The sequence below is a fragment of the Hemibagrus wyckioides genome, linkage group LG12, assembly GCF_019097595.1.
Source record: "Hemibagrus wyckioides isolate EC202008001 linkage group LG12, SWU_Hwy_1.0, whole genome shotgun sequence".
NCBI lineage: Eukaryota > Metazoa > Chordata > Actinopteri > Siluriformes > Bagridae > Hemibagrus > Hemibagrus wyckioides.
This window is the reverse complement of record NC_080721.1, coordinates 755976-775521: the sequence shown is the minus strand read 5'-3', so window position 1 is coordinate 775521 and position 19546 is coordinate 755976. Positions and strand designations below refer to the sequence as shown.

The 19546-nt window shown below is 40.1% G+C and overlaps 1 pseudogene; it reads right to left on the bottom strand.

The window, feature by feature from the left end:
• Window positions 1-836: 836 nt before the first annotated feature.
• LOC131362877 (NACHT, LRR and PYD domains-containing protein 3-like) lies at window positions 837-18908 on the bottom strand (annotated as a pseudogene).
• Between the last annotated feature and the right edge of the window lie 638 nt (window positions 18909-19546).

The following is a 19546-nucleotide window of genomic DNA, read 5'->3' as shown; positions in this document are numbered from 1 at the left end:
TTAATGTCCTTTTTACAACAGAAATCAATGACCCATGAGGAACTATTAGGTCAGTGTAGTTTCTAAGGTCATTATAAACACTAATTCTTTGCTGTCAGAAGCTGACAGATGAAATGGCAGATCTGTGATGGTGTGAAAGTCCCCAAGTGGCTCTGTCCATGGCTGTCTCCTGGTCCACACAGATCCATCCACAGCATCAGTGGGCACCAACAAGCGGCGAGACTCTGACCAGGGGTATGATTATCATCATGTGTTGCCTGGCCTTAAGGCCTTCAGAATCAATAGTGCAGGCGCCCATAGCTTAAAATAAGTGGCAATGGAACTGTTCCATTAACCAATCAGATTTCGAGTTGGCATCACTGGGGGCATCTAGCAGGCATACGATTACGTAAGCAATTTCACGACATTTGTTTGGATAATTGGAGTAGTCAGAGGCAGCAACTAAATAAAATAGACACTACCAGTCAAAAGTTTGGACATACCTTTTAATTCAATGTTTTTTGTTTAGGGATTTATTTTCTACATTCTAGAACAATCCTGGAGATTTCAAAACTATGAAATAACACACATGGACTTCAGTAATCCATATGTAATGACAAAAACAACAGTCAGTTGTTATTTTAGGACACGAAGGTCAGGTGTTCTGGAATAGTTCTTGCAAGAACAGTATTGTCAAGTGCATTTGCAAAACCCATCAAGCCCCATGATGAAACTGTCTCACATGAAGACCATCCCAGTAAAGCAAGACCAAAACTGACCTCTGCTGCAGAGGAGAAGTTCATTTAGAGTCACCAGCCTCAGAAATCACCAATGAACAGCGCCTCAGATTAGAGGCGTTATGAAGGCTTTACAGAGCATCAGTAGCAGACATATCTCAATATCAACTGTTCAAAGGACATTATTGTGGATTTCAGCCGCCTTCAGCATTGTTTTACAATGTAGAAAGAAATAAACATCAGGAAAGAACATGGAATTAGAAGGTGTGTCCAAACTTTTGACTGGTAGTATTTTAGTATATATTAAAGTATATATTTTAACTTACAATGGCTGACAGAGGAGAAGAAATCGATTCGGTCACAGACATCCTTACAAATGCATTATCAAGGTGGACTTTTCAAGAAAATCCTTTTGATTCTGGTAAGCTTTTTCAGGAACCATTTATGCTTTTGGGCTTTCTTTTGCAAAAAAAACAAACAGTTTGCCTTAATTCCAGATCCCCTGTGTTTTTTTGTTTTTTTTTGCAGTGAAACGAGACTTGTGAGACTGAATTGTGTTAATTTATTTATTTTTTTTGCTATATGTAATGTAATTTTATTTATGTTTGCTACAAGATCCTGTGACACAACACACTGTTATACATTGTTTCTATATTCGCTGTGTCTCATTTTGGATGCTGCGTCCTCTGGAGATTGCAGTTTGTTGCATACATCATCAAGAATGTCTTTTTTGAGAGAAGTAACCATAATAAAATTGACTATTCATTGCCGTGGCATCATAATGATGCTATAGAGGTGGATTAATTCAGGAAAGACACCAGTGAAGGCCTAGGTGTGAAATGTATGGCCTGCCACTGATATATACATCTCACAAAAGTGAGTACACCCCTTACATTTGTGTAAATATTTTATTATATCTTTTCATGTGACAACACTGAAGAAATGCCCCTCTGCTCCAATGTACAGTAGTGAGTGTCCAGCCTGTATAACAGTGTAAATTTACTGTCCCCTCAAAATAACTCAACACACAGACATTAATGTCTAAACCGTTGGCAACAAAAGTGACTACACCCCTAAGTGGAAATGTCCAAATTGGGCCCAAAGTGTCAATATTTTGTGTGGCCACCATTATTTTCCAGCACTGCCTTAACCCTGGGAGTTCACCAGAGCTTCACAGGTTGCCACTGGAGTCCTCTTCCACTCCTCCATGATGACATCACAGAGCTGGTGGATGTTAGAGACCTTGCGCTCCCCCACCTTAGGGTTTAGGTCTGAAGACATGCTTGGCCAGTCCATCACCTTTACCCTCAGCTTCTTTAGCAAGATAGTGGTCGTCTTGGAGGTGTGTATGGGGTCATTATCATGTTGGAATTCTGCCCTGCAGCCCAGTCTCTGAAGGGAGGGGATCACACTTTGCTTCAGTATGTCACAGTACGTTAGCATTCATGGTTCCCTGTACTGTAGCTTCCCAGTGCCGGTAGCAGGGTCCTTAGTCTGCTTATCTTCAGCAAATTGTATGCGGGCTTTCTTGTGCATCATCTTTAGTAGAGGCTTCCTTCTGGGATGACAGCCATGCAGACAATTTGACGCAGTGTGCGACGTACTGTCTGAGCACTGACCGGCTGCCCCCCCCACCCGTTCAACCTCTGCAGCAATGCTGGCAGCACTCATACTTTTTTCCTGGTCATTTTTGAATTTTCTCTGATTTCTGTGTAACATATCTGACAGCAAAGGAGCAGGTCAAGAAGTCTTCCTGGGATTAGTGGACAGAGGGCAGAAAAGGTCCATGATGAAGGAAATAGATCAGAGGAAAGTGTGCAAGAGTAGTCCGAAGGTATATTGCAAAATAGTGTGAACTGCAGCTATAACTGCTGCAAAACAGTAGAAGAAAAACAGTTTTTCTCTGCATTAGCTAACATGCTAACAAAGTGTATATGAATTAACAGAAGAGAAATGCTAGAAAGCTATGTATGTAGGGAAATAGTTAAATTAGACTTAGCTATAAATTAACAAAGTAGCTGGGTTATTTGGGTTATACAAAAGGTGCAGAGCTAGGTAACTAAACCAGTCAGGACATATGATTCACCCTTACATACTGTTCATATTTCATGCCTTCACAGTATGGTCCAGGTCAATTTTGACACAGGCTGAGAATTCCCTCATAATAAGTATCTATACCACAGGGGTGTAGTAGAGCACTGGTTTGAAAATGGAAAGCAGAGCTAAGGGGATAGGATAGGATAGGATAGGATAGGATAGGATGGATGGATGGATGGATGGATGGATGGATGGATGGATGGATAGATAGATAGATAGATAGATAGATAGATAGATAGATAGATAGATAGATAGATAGATTCCTGTCATATGCCAGACCTGGTGAGTTTATAATCCTTAATTCTGAAAGATAGAGAAGAGAATCTCTGTGAAGAAACATTAACATAACACCAAAACACTCATTACAAGTGACAATACTAGAAAATTTAAAAATATCAATCATTAAAAACAGTATCTTACTGTAGTTTCTCCAGTGTGCAGTGTGGATCCTTCAATAGATTAGAGAGCAGCTTGACTCCTGATTCTCCTGGATAGTTATAGTACAGATTCAGTTCTCTCAGGTGTGATGAGGAGTTTGATCTCAGAGCTGAAGCCAGAGCAGCACAACCTTTATCTCTAATACTGCAACCCAACATTCTGCAAGAAAGAAAACTTTCTTACAGTTAACACAAAGTTACAGTTTTAGCATTGAAAAAATAAACTATACAAAATATTTATACACATTACATACATATACATTATACTTTCCACAGTATACATATATCAGATCACTACAATTACAATCATCACAGATAAAATCTTGATCTTGCTGTGTTTATTAAAACTCTGCTGTGTGTACCTCAGTTTCTCCAGTGTACAGTGTGGATTCTTAAGTCCAGCAGAAAGAAGCTTCACTCCTGAATCCTGCAGTTTATTGTGACTCAGGTCCAGTTCTCACAGTCTGGAGGAGTTTGAGCTGAGAACTGAGGACAGAACTCTACAGCTTTCCTCTGTCAGGTTACACACACTTAGCCTGGAAGAGAAATAATAAAATATCAGAACACTGATCTCAAACACCTACACACATCCATGATACAGCTAAAGTTTAACATGTAACAGAAATGTCAGTGTGTTTCTCTTACACACAGAAATCAGAGGACAGGACAGGAGCACATTTTATAAACAATATACAGGGTTTCTGTGTTCATGTTTCTACAACCAACACTGCAGATATTGTGCATTTTATTAAAGAAAAGAATTATACACACTGATCCGCCTTAACATTAAATCCTTGAAGGCGTTAAGTTTTCTTTATTTGCCACATTTACATTACTGTACAGTGAAATTATTTCTTCACATATCCTTGGGCTGGGGTCTTAGCACAGGGTCAGCCATGATGCAACACCCCTTGAGAGTTGGAGGGTTGCTCAAAGGCCCAATGGTGACAGCTTGGCAGTGCTGGGGCTTGAACCCCAATCTTCTGAGCAACAACTCAGAGCCTGACCCAGAGACTATGTCAACAACTTGCATTATCCTGCTAAATGAGACAACTGACATAAGAGAGTCTATCTGGTCTGCAGTAATGTTTAGTAATGGTAGGTGGTATATGTCAAAGTAACATCCATATGAATGCCATGATCCAAGGTTTCCCAGCAGAATGCAGAACCAAGGTTTGCCCAGGGCACCACACTGCCTCCACCAGCTTGTCTTCTTGTACACATATACAGCTCTGGAAAAAATATACAGCTCTGGTAAAATATACAGCTCTGGAAAAAAATGAGACCACTGCCCAATCTCCAGATCTGAACCCTATTGAAAACCTCTGGAATGTCATCAAGAGGAAGATGTATGGTCACAAACCATCAAGCAAAGCTGAGCTGTTTGCTTTTTTGCAAAAAGAGTGGTATAAAGTTCCCCAACAGCAATGTGAAAAACTGGTGGAGATCATGGAGCCAAAACACATGCAAATTGGGGTTATTCCACCAAATACTGATTTCTTAATGTTATTTAGCCAAAGCATTAACCCTTTCTGAGTCAGAGTGATCTAGAGAAAGCCATTCACGCTTTTATTAGTTCCTGGCTAGACTATTGCAACGCTCTTTATGTTGGAGTCAGTCAAGCTTGTCTGCTTCGCCTGCAACTTGTGCAGAATGCTGCGGCTCGTATGCTGACTAATACTTGTAAATATGATCATATCACACCAATCCTGTATTCCCTTCACTGGCTTCTGGTACAGTTCCGGATACAGTTTAAACTTCTGCTGTTTGTTTTTAGTGCAATCAATGGCCTGGCACCTTCTTACTTGTGTGAGACAGTAAGCTTTTACCAACAAAGTAGAGCTTTACATTCTGCTGACCATAACGTACTAGAAGTCCCTCGGTCGAGGTACAAACAGTGGGGTGATCGCTCCTTTGTAGTGACCTAAACCCTGGAACACAATTCCTTAAGAGTTGCGTACTATTACTGACCTGCCAAACTTAAGACTCACATTTAAAATGGCTTTTGGTGTATAATCATTTTCTGTGTTTTGTATATCTTATTGCTATTTTATTTCAATTTCATTTTACACAGACATTGTTTTAATCACCTTTTTAATGCTGTAAAGCACTTTGGTTCAATTTAGGTTGTTGAATAAATGTTGATTGATTGATTTGTGCAGGTTCCTCCCATTTGGGTGATAGCTTAGCAGAGAACTGTTGGTGGCAAACCTGAACTCAGGGATCCAATGGTCCCAAGTGTTTTTCTGGTCTTCCACATATGAAGAGATCATGACCTTCATAGTTCTGTTGACCCTTTCCATGAGGTTGCTCAGCAGGTGGTAGCTTGTGGTGAGATTTTGTGATACTCCCAACTTTTGGGTTCCATTAGTAGCAATAATGTAAACTGGGGCCTGCAATCGAAGAACTCCTCATTGTGCCCAAATAAAAAGACCTTGTCTCTGAGGACCTTTGGGATTGTGTTTTGGAGGAGAAGCATTGTTGCTACAGTAGATTGAGCCCACAATATCTAATTACAGTACAAATACACAAAAGGACAGATGACAGAACTTCACTGAATGCAGTGAGTGTGTGTGTTTGTGTTCACTCCTGAATCCTGAAGTTTATTGTCACTCATGTCCAGTTCTCTCAGACTGGAGGAGTTTGAGCTGAGAACTGAGGACAGAACTCTACAGCTTTCCTCTGTCAGACTACACCAATGCAGCCTAGAAAAGAAATAATGGAATATCAGAACACTGATCTCAAACACAGCCATAATAAATGTGCGGATACATATGTTGCAGGATGATAGAAACATCTATTGATCTATTGATAATCTATTGACAGATATTTTCTATATTTTCTATATTACCAATGTGCAGTCGATTTATGTCACTAAGGTAAAGGATAGTAGCGCTGGGCAATATTGCAAAAAAAAGGATCAATAGCAAAACTTCCTTTAAATAAATGATATAAGTAAGAATTAAACAATGAAACATTTCACTATTTGCTGTAGATGACATATTTACTTTTTTTCCAACACAGCATACCTCATTCTGCTTAATAAAGTACTGATTAGGTGATCACCTTAATGAAATTTTATTTAACAAGGAGAAGAATAAAAACCACTACTGTTGTCATCACTAAACTCTTCCATTAGGACCAGCTGGATGGCAAAAACAGTGTTTGTATTACCTCGAAAGTGAGTTGAATATTACTTCAGTGCTATTCAATTCTGTTGACCATGCCAAAAGCTGATTAGTTGTTACTCTGTTTTCCATTCGTTCTCCGGTCCGCCGGGAGGTTTTTTTCGTTCCCCAGTTCTGCTGGGAGGTACTGTTCGGTCCCCGGTTCTGCCAGGAGGTACTATTTGTTCCCTGGTTCTGCCAGGAGGTTTTGTTCATTCCCCGCTCTGCCAGGAGGTACAGTTTATTCCCCGGTCCTCCGGGAGGCTTTGTTTGTTCCCTGCTCTGTCGGCAGGTTGTGCGCATGTAAAACATAAAACTTTCCTTTCTCCTGCTGTTTGTGCTACCCAAGCTCATCCTAACTCTGTTGTTTGCCTGTTTTGTCTTTGTGTATTGTAACAATGGGTGGAAGTGGCCAGTCTAAGCAAATTCCCAATAATTGGATGTATAATCTTGGTATTAACATTGACAATGGCAATGGCAAAGTCCAAACTTTAATTGATAATTTAGCAGGGTTGAGCGAGGGAGAAAAAACAGTGGAACTCTTATCTTGTCTTTTGATGATGATTATTTAAACCTATTTAATACATCTGTTAAATGAAAATGTTGTTTACATTTTCATGATTGACACAAATGCTATATGCACCTCATTTGGAAAAAAGTACAATGAGCCTGTATCCAAATTCATGTATTAACTCTTAGAATGGACAGGGTTCCTGTCACCTGTCCTAAAACATTCTCACTCAAAACTATTAGTTCAGATGATCCTGAATTCTCTTTGATCATACATGCATTGTCATTCCATCCTCACCATTCAATCTGTTGGGTCATGACCTTTTGGCTAAGCTAATCTTTTGAAGGAGGACATCTTGTTCTCAGCACTCAAACTAATCTCAGTTTTTTTCTGCTATGACACATCCAAGGCCTGTAATGATGTTTCAATATTTATCAAGCTTTCTGAGATCCCACCCAAATTGTGGGCCACATACTCCAACAAAGAAGGTCAGGTGCAGGTACCACTGTATTATGCCACTTTAATGATCTAGTGAAACCTATTAGCCCAACTGTGTCTGATGTTTCATCTGGACTATCCATCATACCAAATAATCATGATCATTTTACTGTTGTTTGTCTCTGTAGTACTTTTTGCAGTATCCCTGTCAGTAAGCAAATGCAGCCGATCTTTGCCTTTACATTCAAACAACGTCAAAACACCTGAGCACGTCTAACTTAAGGGTTCATCGATTCTTCGACTGAGTTCTCGTCTGTTGTACATTCTTCGTTGTCATCACCTGTCCTGACAGAAGGCTGTGTTCTACTGAAATACGCAGATGACATAGAAAGATAGAAGAAAGATATCCTCAGTTTTCTGGGACTGATTAATTACTGCCATCAGTATATGCTTGACTGTTCATACCACAACAAAAAGCGAACAAAAGTGCTGTGTCAGTGCTTTCTAAAAGACATGCCTGATACTGTGGAATGGACCAAAGATATGACAAACTCTTTCTGTTAACCTCAAACAATCCCTGAGCTCTGCTCCAGCTCTAGGACTCCTGACTACACCATTCCATTTCACTTCTATGTCACTGAGATTGCTACTCAGTTAGTGTTGCGCTAGAGCTATCAGGGTAAAATTTCATTGTGAAATTCATATTTGTATTCAAAATCAAAACGATCTCCCTTTGAGATAATTATGGGCAGGCCATTTCCAACCCTTTGGACTAAAAATAATCCTGATGTTTCCTTTTCAGTTAACTTGGAGGTTATACTCAACCAATAATCTCTCCCAACATTAATACGATTCTTCAGAGAATGGAGAAACTTGGCAATCAAGCAGCCCTCAGGGGGCCTCACCTCATCTCACCTTTTCACATACACATATAGGAAGACTAGAACTGTTAACATTCCTAGACATTGGTTTTGGTCATTCTAGAACCTGCTCACATTATGATCCTGATAGACTTGATAGACTAAACCATTGCTTAGAAAATGTTCCACTCAATAGAACATAGTAGGTCTTGCTTCTTGCTGGACATGACCACCCTCTGACCTCTGACATGCCCGGCTTTAAAGGGTGACTGTCGTGGGAGGTTGGGGCTCATCTTATTACTGTGATATCCTTTGTTTTGTCCTAGAAATTCTTTCTGTTCTGTTTTCGATGAACATGTGCCAAACACAGACATTCGCTTACAGTTTCTTCTGTAATTTAACCATTTTCATAATAAACTCACCAAACCACGCCTGTTTCTGCTGACGTCTTTTGTTTACCTATAGATAACACTGAATATAACATCTTTCATCTGTATAAATACTCCTTGTTCATCTCACTAAATTTCGAAGAGTTTTGCTATTCAATCACTGTCTCTGTGTGGTTCTTTGGCAAAAAGCTTCACTGATATCAGTAGAGGCAGCGGCAGCAGCCTCAAGGTAAAAAAGGTTTTGAGTAAGGAAAAGAAGGGTTCAAATCTGCCTTTAATGAAAGAGGGATAGAGTGAGTGTCAGGTTGACATTCATAAGAACAAGCTTGGGCTGCAGACATTGGAGACAACAAAGTTACAGAGCAACTGAGAACAAAAACGACTCTACTGACTGGGATGACCAACAACTCATTGTAATGTCACTCAACAACTGTAGGATGACATTAAGTGACCTACAAAAAGAATGGCAAACAGCAGCTGGGGTGAAGAGCATGGTGAGGACAGTTTGAATGGGGTGCCTAGAGGCAGAACTCTAAGTTATGAAAAGCTAGAAAAAAGCCCTTCATTATTGTAAAGTAAAGAAAAGCCAGGCTGAGAATTCCAAAAGACCTTAAGCATTAGACTGCAGAAGACTAGTGTAAGGTCATCTTCTCTGACGAGTCTAGTTTTTGTTTTTTTCAGCAGGAGAATGCTCCATGCCACACAACCAGGTCAAAGTGTGGATGGAGGGCCACCACATCAAGACTCTATCATGGCCAATGCAATCTCCAGACCTGAACTGAAAACCTCTTGAATGTCTTCAATTTTCATCAATTTACAAAATGCAAAGTGACGTGAACAGAAGAAATATCTAAATCAAATGAATTTTTGGCGTAATTACCCTTTGGCTTCAAGTCAGCATCAATTCTTACATAGTCAGAGATTTTGTAGGATCAGGTGCTAATGATCATCAATTTCAAATGTAGGTTTAAATACAGTCATTAACTGAAAGGATTTTGAGGCACTAAGTATCAGGCAATGTTGAGGAGCATAGATTCAGTGGTTGGCCAAGGAAACTTAATGCAGCAGATAAAATTCATATAATGCTTCCCTTCAACATCAGAAGATGTCCAGCAGTGCCATCAGCAAAGAACTGGGGAAACCAGTGGGACCAATACACCCATCTATTGTAAGGAGAACTCTGGCCAGAAGTGAGCTTCATGGAAGGATTTCAGCTAAAAAGCCATACTTCTGACGGTGATCCAAGACTAATCAACTTAACTATGCTTGAAAAAATAGAAACTTTGAAAATTTGAAATATACAGCTGTAGTATGAAACAGGCTGTTCACTGAAGGGCTAGATAGCATTACAATAATGAGTATCTACAGGAAACAGTGAAGCATGGTGGAGGTTCCTTGCAGGTTTGGGGCTGCATATGGAGTGGGAGATTTGGTCAGGTAAATACTGATGCATCATGCAATACCATCAGGGAAGTGTTTGAATGGTCCCAAATTTATTCTGCAGCAGGACAACCACCCTAAATATAGAGCCAGTGTCATTAAGAACTATCTTCAGTGTAGAGAAGAACAAGGAGTCCTGGAAGTGATGGTTTGTGTGTAAGTGTACCATGCTGTTTTACAGGTACAGGGTCTCACTAAATATTGATTTGATTATAACTTTCTATTTTGTTAATTGCTAAAAATAAACTATTAACTATTTAACTAACTTTAAATGGAACTGCAAGTGTGTTTTGTTCTTAAATACATGCAGAGATAATTATGTATAAATAATTATTTTTGTATAATATCATGATAAAATTTTTTGTCTCTATTGTCCAACCCTCAGTGCAGACAAAACATGTTAGTGTAAAAAGTGGTATACTTTTGAAAAGGTATCATAGGTTTTTTTAAAGATGTTTAGAGTAACTATTAACAAAAATAAACCACACAGTAATACATTAATAAGTAAAAAATACTTACACTGCTTTTCTGGAGGCTTTGACCACTGGCAGCAGCCTCAGAAGACATTCCTCTGATGGGTGATATTTCCTCAAATCAAACTCACCAAGCTCCTGTTCTGAGTTCAATAACACAAACACCAGAGCTGACCACTGAGCAGGAGAGAGTCTGGTTCTACTGAGACAATAGTATTTTTTTCTGTTCAAGTAAGTTTGTACATCCTGCACTAGAGAATGATCATTCAGTTCATTCAGACAGTGAAACAAATTGATGGATTTCTCTGGAGATGGATTCTCCCTGATCTTCTCCTTGATGTGAGAGCTACTTCCTGTCTGTGGCATTAAGCCTTGTAAAAGAGTCTGATTGGACTCCAGTGAGAGACCCAGAAGGAAGCGGAGGAACAGGTCCAGGTGTCCATTCTCACTCTGTAAGGCCTTGTCCACTGCCGACATTAGGAAATCAGACATAGTTGGATTTCTGAAAAGATCAGACAGATCAGTGGTCTGTTGTTCTTTTACTTTTCCACTAATGAATGAGAGAAATGTGTATAAAGCAGCCAGAAACTCCTGAACACTCAGGTGTACAAAGCTGAAGACCTTCCCCAGGTGAAGCCCAAATTCCTCCCTGAAGATCTGGGTACACACTCCTGAGTACACTGACACTTCTCTGACATCAATGCCACACTCTCTCAGGTCTTCCTCATAGAAGATCAGGTTTCCTTTCTCCAGCTGCTGGAAAGCCAGTTTTCCCAGAGACAGGATAGTTTTTGTGGTCTGCTGAGGATCAGTGTCACAATTCTGACGGTACTTTTGGTCCTTGTGTTTGATCTGAAAAATCAAGAAATATGTGAACATTTGAGTCAGAGTCTTGGGGATCTCTCCACTCTTTGCTTCACCAAACATTCTCTCTAGAACAGTGGCTGAGATCCAGCAGAAGACTGGGATGTGGCACATGATGTAGAGACTTCTTGACTTCATGTGTCTCAATATTTTGTATTATATAATATTATATAATATCCTCTTTCTGAGGATCACTGAAGCCTCGTACCTCTGTTACCTGGTCTACACATTCAGGAGGGATCTGATTGGCTGCTCCTGGTCGAGAGGTTATCCAGAGGAGAGCAGAGGGAAGCAGATTCCCCTTGATGAGGTTCGTCAGCAGAACATCCACTGAGGCTGACTCTGTTACATCACAGAAAATCTCATTCTTATCGAAATTTAGAGGAAGTCGACACTCATCCAGACCATCAAAGATGAACAGGACTTTGTAGAAGTCACAGTCTATTAATCCTAGTTTTCTAATTTCTGGAAAAAAATAATTAAGGAGATTCATCAGACTGAGATTTTTCTGCTTCATCAGATTCAGCTCTCTAAAGGGAAGTGGAAACATGAAGGTGATGTCCTGATTTGCTTTTCCTTCAGTCCAGTCCAGAATGAACTTCTGCACAGAGACTGTTTTTCCAATTCCAGCAGCTCCTTTAGTCAGGACAGTTCTGATGGACTTGTCCTTAAAGAGGTCATTACATTTAATGGCTGTCTCTTGTGTTGCTGGTCTCCTGGATGCCGTCTCAATCTGTCTGATCTCATGTTCATTATTGATGTCTCCACTCCAAACCTCTGTGATGTAAAGGTCTGTGTAGATCTCATTCAGAAGTGCTGAGCTTCCATGCTGTGAGATTCCTTCATTAATTCTTTTAAATTTCTCTCTCAGCTTGGATTTCATCTTTGACTGATACACAGAGGCAAGTTCTAATAAACAAAGTAATCAATTTTTAATTCAAAATCACTAAGCACAATATAAATTGTAAAATTATTAAAATGCTGCTGTTTATCCCTGATTTATGCACTAAATATTACTGAAAGAAAAGGGCCATTGTACAGAGTAACCACAAGGTGGACCAGGAACAGAACAAAAAAGCACCAAATTTAAATGATACTAAATCAAACTAAAAGTGATATAAAAATGTTTCTTCTCTTTAAAGTGAACCTGATTGAATAAAGCCATGACTCTTACTGTTCTGCAGTGTGTTAGCGAGATCTGTGTGTTTCATGTTCTTTAGGACATGCAGTGTGATCTTCAGCGCTCCCTCTCTGACACTGTGCAGATCCTCCTCATCCTCTACCTCCCGCTTATTGCATGTTGGGTAATCTGGACTTAGTACCTTCCTGAACCTCTTCAACTCATTCTTTATAAAAATGATGACTTTGTCTTCCAGCTCCTAGTCAGAAACACAAAGTATTTGTTGGTGTGTGCCACCTAGGCCTCATGGGTAAGCTTGTGCACTGACTTTTATGCCAGTGAACAAAACTAGAAGGTGTCTAGTGATACTCCTATACAAGATGGCAGTGCGGCAGTAGCATACAGCGGCCACTCCAGAAACAAAATGGTGCTTTATTTTTCTTTTAGCCCTAATTTCAAGGTCCATGGACACCAAAGACAGTGGTGTTCATGTATACGACTGCCAGACGATATTACATCTCAGAAATCACGCAGTCACTAACCTGCATGATGATGTACTCTGCAAACTTCGCAACCTTGGCTTGCTGTGAAGACCAGGCCTTTAATCCTCGGCTTCGCCTGATGCCAGTGGCCGGGAGAGAGGACGTCGCAAGCGGTGTTCGAGGAAGCGGAAGCGCGGAAAACGGGCGGGTGTCTGTGCTAGGCTAACAACAAATCCTAGCCGGCTGGCACTCCCCTCCATCATCTTGTCCAACGTCTGCTCACTGGACGATAAATTGGACTTACATCTGACTCCAGCAAACTACACGGCGTGAGTTCAGAGACTGCTGCGTCTTTGTTTTGTTGTACCGAGACGTGGATCAGTGACAGAGTAACGGAAGCCACCATTCAGCTAGCCAGGCTAACTGTGTTTGTGCCAACAGGAATGCAGCTCTGTGCGGTAAGACCCACGGTGGCAGTGTGTGTGTTTACATCAACACGGAATGGTGTAAGGACTCTGTGCTTATGTCTAACTACTGCTCATCGCTAGTGGAGTTTGTGACTGTTAGATGCAGACCTTTTTATTTGCCCCAGGAATTCACTACCACTTTCATTATCTTTCATTACCGTATGGGGCCCATGTTTCAAGCCCATATGGTGCCCACATGGGCCCCACCTTGCAATGTTGGCTGGGTCAGAGAGGCGAAGCACGCGCACACCCAGAGAATCCATGGCCACTTCCAGAACAGCTGAGACTCCCGGCGCATGTGGCAGGGCATCCAGGTGATCACCAACTACAGGACAACATCACCTGCCTGTGACAGTGACGCCTCCCTTCCAGATGCACTGAACGACTTCTACGCTCGGTTTGAGGCACAGAACAACACAACAGCGAGGAAGACCATCCCTCCTCCTAACGACCAGGTGCTCTGTCTCACCACGGCTGACGTGAGGAGAACTCTATGCAGAGTTAACCCATGGAAGTCTGCTGGACCAGACAACATTCCTGGCAGAGTGCTCAGGGAGTGTGCAGAGCAGCTGGCAGATGTCTTCACTGACATCTTCAACATCTCGCTGAGCAGCTCCATCATCCCAACATGCCTCAAGACAATGACCATCGTCCCTGTGCCAGAAGTCTACGGTTTCCTGCCTCAATGACTATCGTCCCGTCACACTCACACCAATTGTGATAAAATGCTTTGAGAGGCTCATCATGAGGCACATCAAAACACAGCTACCATCCTTACTGGACCCTTTGCAGTTTGCGTATTGTCCTAACCGTTCCACAGACGATGCCATAACCACAACCCTCCATCTGGCCCTCACACACCTGGACTGTAAGGACACATATATACGAATGCTGTTCATAGACTTCAGTTCAGCATTCAACACAATCATTCCTCAGCAGCTGATTGAGAAGCTGAGTCTGCTGGGCTTGAACACCTCTCTCTGCAACTGGATCCTGGATTTCCTGACTGGGAGACCCCAGTCAGTCCGGATCGGGAACAGTATCTCCAACACCACCACACTGAGCACTGGAGCTCCTCAGGGCTGTGTGCTCAGTCCACTGCTGTTCACTCACTGTGCTGACTCACGACTGTGCAGCAATGTACAGATCCAACCACATCATCAAGTTCGCCGATGACACGACCATGGTGGGTCTCGTCATCAAGAACAACGAGTCAGCTTACAGAGAGGAGGTGCAGCATCTAACAGTATGGTGTAGAGCCAACAACCTATCTCTGAATGTCGACAAGACTAAAAAAATGGTTGTTGACTTCAGGAGAGCACAGAGTGACCATTCTCCACTGTCCATCGATGGATCCTCTGTGAAGATCATCAAGAGCCCCGAATTCCTTGGTGTTCATCTGGCAGAGAACTTCACCTGGTCACTCAACAACAGTGCCATCACCAAGAACGCCCAGCAGCGCCTCTACTTCCTGAGGAGGCTGAGGAAAGCCCATCGCCCTCCCCCCATCCTGACTGTGTTCCACCATCGAGAGCATCCTGAGCAGCTGCATCACTGCCTGGTTTGGGAATTGCACCGTCTCGGATCGCAAGACCCTTCAGCGGATAGTGAGGACAGCTGAGAAGATCATTGGAGTCTCTTTCCGATAGATAGAGGTATCAAGGACATTTACACTACATGCTGCATCTGCAAAGCTAACAGCATTGTGGCTGACCCCACACACCCCTCACACACACTCTTACACACCCCACACACCCCTCACACACACTCTTACACACCCCTCACACACACTCTTCACCCTCCTGCCATCTGGAAAGAGGTACCGGAGCATTCGGGCCCTCACAACCAGACTGTGTAACAGTTTCTATCCTCAAGCCATCAGGCTCCTCAACACCCAGGACTGAACTGTTCTACACTCTCACACACACACACACACACACACTCTCACTCAGGACTGAACTGTTCTACACTCTCACACACACTCTCACTCAGGACTGAACTGTTCTACACTCTCTCTCACACACACACACACACACACACTCTCACTCAGGACTGAACTGTACAAAACTCTCTCTCTCTCTCTCTCTCTCTCTCTCACACACACACACACTAAGGATTAACTTCACTATGTACTGCATCAGCTATATGTGATTGAAATGACAATAAAGCTTCTTGAATCTTGAATCTTGAAAAGCAGTGCAGAGATATTGCCTTATTGTTCAACTTGGCAACTATCCTTTAACAAGTCCTGAAGACAATGGTACAAAGAGGTAATGCACCAAACCTTGTGGTACGATAACTATAGGAGGAGATGGTCAACCATGATTTTGACATAGATGGATGAAAAACAAAATGGCTAGTTTGGAGATTTCATAGGTTCCAAAAGAAGATCATTAACTTTGATAAAGCAGTGTTTCAACTGAGAAGTTCAGTTGAAATATCTGCTTTGGTGCCAGAGTAATGTGTAAGTTAATGTTTTTTTTAATGGTATAGTGCCCCAAAATGGTCAAAGCTCATGAAACTTGGTGGTGCACAGAAAACCATTGAAAAATCAATACTACCAAGATGGCTGGAAAAAAATGTCAGAAAATCCAATATGGTTGCATTTGAATTGTCACAACTCTGTCAACTGTCACAAATCACAACTCTAGGATAGATGGTTCAAAATTTAATCAAAAAAGTTTGGCCTGTGGTGGCGCTACAGAGATGTATGAATTTACCCCGATTTTCATGCATGGATACTTTGGACTATCCTTTATAAATGTTCCAAATTTCATAAAAATCCAGTGAATGAAAAAAAAAATCCGTAGTCTCCCTGAAAGTATAACATTAGTGAAAAATTCTAACAATTACAGTATGTGCCTTGCACCTTCAGTGGTTGGGCCCTAAATATTATTGTTACACAGGGGTTTGAATTTATGAAAAGAAAATGAAATAGAAAGTCTCCCTATTACTATAGTTACAACTATTACCATTCTGTCTGATTACCCATAATGCTGCTGAACATAATAAAAGCTGTAAATTGTCAGTATTTTAAAGAAAAAACACTCTACTCTCACACAACTGACAAATGTTGAAAAGACACATACCTTAAATATGGACTCCAGCATATTTCTGATGTTTGATTTCTTTTTTTGAGGTCTGTGTAAAATAAAACACACCCTGTAATATATATTATATGAATTCACAACTGCATAACACACACTAACACTTATCACAATACACTGACTTCCTAACTAACAATAACATATTTAGAAACACTCTTTTGTAATGAAAAAAATGAATAAAATGGTTAAATTGTCATTACTTTCCCAGCTGTAAATTCACAAATTTTATGATTTAATGGTAGCAAAACTCTCTTTGTAAAAGGACCATAAATAATTTTTAACAAAACTATAAGACAACACCTTCTGAGTTCATAGAGGGTTCATGGTCTACTTCTTGGCCAATGTCTTGTATGAGGGCAGTCTGACCTCTTAAATGGTCACTCTTTTGAAGCTTTCCCGTTTCCCATTATAATCATTTGTATTTCACATAATGTATTATCCTTTGTTAATTTTTTTCAACAATCAGTTTCTTTTGTGGATGCTGACTCACAACGAGAACATGATTATATGAAAAATTTGACAATAAACAATTTCATTTTTTTATTAAATTTCATTTTGGACTTTCGGCTAACTCTGCTTTTTGTTTTAATTCAGCCACTGAAGGGTTTTCGAGCACCTTCTGAGTTCATAGAGGGTTCATGGTCTACTTCTTGGCCCATGTCTTGTATGAGGGCAGTCTGACCTCTTAAATGGTCACTCTTTTGGAGCTTAATTCAGCCACTGAAGGGTTTTCAAGCATGAACAGCCTGTTTAAAGTCATGTCACAGCATCTCAATCAGATTATAAGTCCAGACTTATATATTTTTTATTTATTTATTTATTTTATTTATTTATTTATTTTTTTTAGCGCAGAATTCATGTTCCATCAATTATGGCAAGTTTGCCCAGGTCCTGAAGCTGAAGCAGCCCCAGACCATCACACTACCATCACCATGTTTGACTGTTGGTATGATGTTCTTTTTATGAAATATTGTGTTAGTTGTTAGGTGTTAAATGTAACAGTATGCACATCGTCAAAAAGTGAGCTCTTGGAGTAATGTTGGTAGGCTAGTCACTCCTGGGATGGTTCACCACTGTTCCAAGTCTTCTCCATTTGTAAATAACGGCTCTCACCATACTTTGCTGGAGTCCAAAAGCCTTAGAAATTACATTATAACCCTTTCCAGACTGATACATATCCATTCCTTTGTTTTTTTTTCATCTGTTCTTTAATTTCTTTTTGAGATCTTTTAGCATGCATCACTTTGTCAGACAGGTTCTATTGAAGTGATATCTTGATTCAACAGTTCTGGCAGTAATCAAGTCTGGGTGTGGCCAGTGAAATTTAACTCAGCTTTCAAAAAATGTGGTTTATTACAGTTCATTCATGATTTAGGGAAAAAATAGTAACTTAACTTTAACCTTAATCATTTTATTCTATGTTTCTATACTTCTGTAAAGCTGCTTCAAGACAATGTCCATTGTAGAAAACACTATACAAATAAACTGAATGTAACTGAATGGAGGGGGCAGGTAGGTTTGGACAGCTTTTTTTCCCTTAATAGATGAAATCATAATTTAAAAACTGCATTTTCTTTTGTAATGGAAATATATTTTCCATGATTTTGTGTATGACCTATATGCTCTAGAAACAGCTAAAACAAAGAAAATCCTTATATAGAGTGGAAAAGAACAGAAAGTGCAGGTAGCTGTGTGTGTGTGTGTGTGTGTGTGTTATGAAAGAGCATGTGAGAAAGAGGAAGTGTCACTCTCTGTGTTCTTTTCTGAATATTCACGTGACAGACATCTCTCTACAGAGAATAAAGTTTTGCTCTTGCTTGTACACGACTCCTTATTTTAACTGTCGGATTAAGACGGATTTCCACCACACTATTTACTCTGGTTATCCTTGTGTGATAATAAAATTTATTTGATGATCACAATCATTTAACTGTGACAAATATTCAAAAAAATAAAAAATCAGGAAGCACTTTTTCACAGCAGTATAAGTGTTTTACTGCTTTAAACCCCTCAAAAAGCTCATAAAGAGAAGAGTATGTTTAAGCACCTCATTATACTTACCTCACATCAGTATAAATATCTGCTTCTCTGAACACAAATGGAACTTCAAGTGACTTGTCACTCTTCATAGACACACAGCTGGGTTCTGGTGAGTATGATCTCTTTCCCTCCATCATTCTAGAATTACAACAGAAATATTAGCAGTAATTACTCTGTCAAAAATATACTCTGCTATCTCAGCACTGTTAAACATTGTGTTCATTATTATTATTATTATTATTATTATTATTATTATTATTATTATTATTATTTAATTCAGCTAGTTATTCGCACAAGAGACACGCCTCATACCTCAGGAAATACACTGATGTAAGAAGCTAACCGACTCAGCTGGGTCTTAAAATCTGTAGAGTTCACTGACTCAAAGCTATGCTGCTCTTAAACTACATATTACACAGTCCTGATGAATGTAAAAGTATCTCACCTTTTATTTAACTTTAATCTGCGTTTTCCAGACAGTGTGTTTTTCTATATTATAGCTTTAGATTTAGATACTCACCGTGTTTTCACTCCTGAAGTGTTTTATTTTTCCTTCAACACAAAATGGAGTTGCTAAGTTTCATCTTCACTGACACCATCTAACATTTTGCAGAGGGCAAAGGGTAATGAGGTAGGGTAATAAACACACACAAACACATGCACACAAATATGGATTGTTATCAGACAGTACTCCATGGGAGAAAAGAAAAACATGATAAAGCTGGTCTCAAAGAAACCACTTAATAAATATAAATAACAAAAAGTGATCATCTTACCTTTTAAGTTTATATTCAGGTGATTTATTTATTGCAGATTAATTGGAAGCCATTGATCAGGTTAAAGAAAGACAACTTTTTAAAACACCTGTAACTTCTGAAAACTGAGAAAGCTATAAATACAGAAAATGTGTAAAACTCGAATATCACGTACCTTATACT